The sequence below is a fragment of the Nannospalax galili genome, unplaced genomic scaffold (assembly GCF_000622305.1).
Source record: "Nannospalax galili isolate Female #2095 unplaced genomic scaffold, S.galili_v1.0 scaffold286, whole genome shotgun sequence".
NCBI lineage: Eukaryota > Metazoa > Chordata > Mammalia > Rodentia > Spalacidae > Nannospalax > Nannospalax galili.
The window spans coordinates 9845879-9850695 of NW_008359442.1; the positions used below are offsets into that span (position 1 = coordinate 9845879).

The 4817-nt window shown below is 42.0% G+C and overlaps 1 pseudogene; it reads right to left on the reverse strand.

Annotated features, from left to right (window-relative positions):
• Positions 1 to 3678: 3678 nt before the first annotated feature.
• Positions 3679 to 3962, reverse strand: LOC103725786 (annotated as a pseudogene).
• Positions 3963 to 4817: the final 855 nt, after the last annotated feature.

The window sequence follows — 4817 nt, forward strand, 5'->3', positions numbered from 1 at the left end:
CGTGGCACACCAGTGACACCCTGGGTAACGTTCTTGTTACTTGCTTCCCCTCTTTTAGGGACTTTCTCTTTCACTTTTATACTCCAAATGGGACTTCCCTGGCCACAGTGCTGTGGACCCATGATGTATGCTGGGCAGTCAAATACCTTGCCATGGTTATTTCTTCTGATACCTAAGTGATAGCAACACTTTCCTGTGTGATGGTGGGAAAGTAAAGCTATCCAAGTCTCTTCCCACCACTTGGAGAATGAATCCTTCTCTCCAAGGTATCCTGACTGGGTCAAGTTTCTAGCTCTAGCGAGACCCAACCCTGGCCTTTCTGTGGTTTATTTTGGGAACTGAGGTCACTGCCTAAGCTAGGTCAAATGGTAAAACTAAGAGAGGCGGCACTCACCTTCACCACACTGTTCCTTTGCCTCTACATTTTCTCCATGTAGCACCCAAAGCTTCCTCTAAAAACTCCTGGACTCTGCTGGGCATGGAGGCGCACATTTTTAATCCCAGCACTTGGGAAGCAGAGGCAGGTGGATTTCTGTGAGTTCAAGGCCAGCCTGGTCTACAAAGTGAGTTCCAGGCCAGCTGGGGCTAAAAACCACAGCACATCATAGTAAAAACACTAAATGTACAGAACAAAGAGAGAACACTCAAATAAAAAAAAAAAAAAAAAAAAAACCCAAAAAACCAAAAAAACCCCAAACCTCCTGGACTAAATAAAGAATATCCATTTGTAAGTTTCCATTTATAAACTGGCAATATGATTGGTTTGGCCCCAATTTCCCTCCAAAAATGCCCTACACTAAAGCAGCATAGATAGCAAAAATCAGAGACAAGGGATTTGACTTCAGTAAAACTAAGAGACCATTGTGACTCAGCACCAAGATGGAGGAAGTCAAACCAAATCCTTGCCTAGGGCCGTGTTAATCTGAGTTGCTTACTGATTCCACTGAACTATAAAAGGCCCAGGAATTAGTGGCATCAGTTACTTGGAAGGCAGAGACCAGGCAAGGGAGAGAAAATGGCTGTAATTTAAGAGTTCAAAAGAAGCAGTCAGATCGTGTCCATCCTACCAGGCAGGACGATGAGTGTCTCTGGAAACTGAGCTAAAAAGTCTTGGACAGTTGCCGGGTGTGGTGGCGAATGCCTTTAAACCCAGCACTCGGGAGGCAGAGGCAGGCAGATCTCTGTGCGTTCAAAGCCAACCTGGTCTACGTAGTGAGTTCCAGGCCAGCTGGGGTAACAGGGAGACCCTGTCTCAAAAAGAAAAAAAAAAAAATGTCTTGGGCAGTCAGTGGACAGTGAAGTACTAGAATCTGAAGGGGAACCTGGGCACCTCAGTGCCTTTGGTTGGCAGGCTCCATGTCATTTGACTGGCACAGTGGTACTTCTCCCATGAGAGATGGAACGATCCTTTTCTGGAGAAACTGAACACCAGAGAAGAGGACTCAGTGCCAGAGAAGAGACCTCCTAGACAGATTGAGGTTGGCTAACCTGCTAATGCTACAACAAAGGCTGTCAGAAGACAAGGCCATCCACATGTAAATAGCTTTCAAATGATTTTTTTCTTTGTCTGTTTGAGACAGGGTCTCCCTGTAGCCTCAGCTGACCTGGAACTCACTATGGAGATCAGGCTGGTCTTGATCTCACAGAGATCTGCCTGCCTCTGTCTCCTGAGTGCTGGGATTAAAGGCGTGCACCACTATGCCTGGCTCTCAAATGACTTGCAAAATTTTTTAAATTACATTTATTTATCCGTGTCCAGGTATGTGGAGGTGAGAGCACAACTTGCAAGAGTCAGTTCTCTCCTTCTACCAGGTAGGTCCAGGGGACTGAATTCAGACCATCAGGCTTGGAGACAAGTGCCTTTACCCACTGAGGCATCTCAGTGGCTCTCAAATAGTTTCTAAGTGTCTCATTTTAAGTTATAAATGTATGGCCAAAGGTCACTGGAGATGGGATGAAATCCTTTAATAAGATTGTTAGAAACCATCACCACCACCCCAACTCAGAGAGGGGTGACACTTTACAGAAGGAAAACAAAATGAAACAAAAAACAATTACAAGGGTCTGAGGGAAAAGGTTATCCTGAGCTTCTCAGAAGCTAATTGAGTTTATGTTTAATGTAAACAGTTTAATACCATTGGATATATGCTGAAATGATGCTTTAAATATGTGTTTATGAATGTATTAATATAATCATATTAATTAACACTGAATTTTTCATTTTAAAACAAAACAGAGAAAATGACACAGCTATGCTGGAGAGATGCGTGAAGGGGCAAGAACAGAGAGCTCATCACCTTCCTTACAGTAAGACGCAACAAATGATATTCCCCTCGTGAGAGAGAATCACAGACCCAAAAACTTGGAAGCAAACAGAAACAGCTTAAAAAGCTGGAACTAATTGCTTCTGGATAAGAGGGTGTTGGGGATGAAGGCAGAGCTTCATGAAAATACCAGAGCTTTTCATTACAGAAGCCTTTGGCATTCTTTGACCTTTTCAGCCATGTACTTACAACCATTGCTTTGATAAGTAAAATTAGTTAACAGCCACAATATTGAAAGAACACTAAATTAATAGCCTGCTCAATTGCCTGTGTGCCTTTTTTTCTGGAGGATAGGAGGTGTGGTCAGAACAGGGGTCAGAGGACAGGCTCTATTGTGACAGGATTGAAAGCCCTCGGGTATCTTGAGAGTGGACTAATAGGATCAGACTGGCTTGCTGAGCATTAGTTTCCTCATTTGTAAGTTGACCTGGCTGGACTCTAGAAGAACCGTCTTGCCACATTTTCCCTCCACCCTTAACATTTTATTATGGAAATCTCTAAGTGTTTCATTAGTCACTAAAGATAAAAATATATATTCATTTTTGCTAGTATTGATAACATATTATTTAATTATTATAAATTATTTAATCCATATATTTTCACAAAGCAGAAATCCATATACAGTGAACATATAAGCACCTAGATTCTGTAATTAACATTTTACTCTGTGTGTGTGTGTGTGTGTGTGTGTGCGCACGCCCGCGTGTACCCATGCACTCATATAAGTGTGGGCAACTACACTTGCCTGTGCATGTGGAAGTCAGAGGTCAAAGTTAGGTATCTTCCTCTATCGCTCTCTACTTTATTCTTTTGTTCATTTTAAACAAGTTTATTTAAAGAACAAGATGCTTGACTTGGTGGCACACGCCTTTAATCCCAGCACTCAGGAGGCAGAGGCAGATGGATTTCTGAGTTCAAGGCCAGCCTGGTCTACATAGTAAATTCCAGGCCAGCTGGGTCTGCAGGGAGGTGCTCTCTCAAAAAGACTGAAACAAAAAGAAAAACAAAAAACAAGAGCTTACAATGATGTAAAGAGAAGAGCTGACTGAGCACGCCACTAGTGGAGAAGGGGAGGTCGTCACAGAACCAGTGCTTTCCCTATAGCATCTCCTTTGGATGCCAACCAAAACATAACATTGGCCTTTTAGATTAGAAAAGAAAAAGTTGCAATATGCTTGCTCGTATACACCAGCCACTTCCTGCACAATAAAGGAATGGGGAAGGGGAAATGAAAGAATAGAGACAACCATGCTGTTGCATTCGGGATATGGTGCAACCAAATTGCAGCTCTCTAATTGAGGATGTATTCTTTGGTCTATAACAAAATTCTGGAGTAAAATAGCAGGTTTCCTTTTCACGAGACCCCTCCTGTCTGCTGCTGGAACACATCAATTGTATCTTCACTCTCCATTTCCAACTGTACAGGTGTGTCTATTTCATTAACTGGCTGCCTATCAAATTCGGGAACCTGATGTGCCTCATTGACAAACCCTGTCATTCACAACAGGCTTTTATTAGTTTAGTAATGCCTCTTAATCTTAAACTGCACCACAGAACTATCCTGCCCTACCTAACCTTCAAATGAATACGATCATGGTTCTCAGTCTTGACTACCTCCTTGGGTATTTTGTCAGCCATAGAAAGAGCAGGAGCCTTCTCAGCTACCGCTTCAGAAAAGAGGTACTAGGTTTGCGCTGTAGGAGTACACAAGCAGCATCGGGAGTGATAGAAGAAGCTCCATCTTATTTTTTGAAATAGTCTCTCACTGAACCTGGACTTTGTCATTTTTCTGGACTAGATCCTGTGAGGTTACCTCCAACTCCTTTACTCCCATAGCACTAGGGTTGATGTACATCACCATGCTGGCTTTTCATAGGTGCTGGAGATCCAAACTCAGTTCTCATGGTTGCCCAGCAAGCACTTTATCCACTGAGCCATCTCCCTAGTCTGGTGAACATTTTACTAAAGTCAGGTTGTGGGAGGAGGGCACATACCTGTAACCCAGCATTCAGGAAGTAGAAGCAGGAGGATCATGAGTTTGAGGCTAGCCTAGGCTACATAGTGAGACCCTGTCTCAGAAACAAAATATTTTACTATAGTTACCTTCTCGCATGATGAACAGTCTGTTTTTCCTTGTCTTCTATTAATCCATGATATTTTTGATACTTCAACTCTAAGTACTTCTGTATGCATATCATTTTTAATCATTATACTTTTCTTAATTTTTAATAACTACATGATTAGAAGCTTTTCACTACAGCTTTAACATATTCAGTAACACACTCCAGAGCAACCGTACATCTCTTTCACAAGTGGGTGCAAGTTTCTAGGTTTACAGTAGAATTAATATAGTTATATATTATTGAACTCAGTATAAGCCCTGTAAGACATAAAATTGGATGAGTTTTCAACCTTCAAAAAGATCTCCACCTTATTTTAGAATTTATTGTTCTTTGCAGACAGACTCATGGTTTGCGCTACTAACACTGAGAT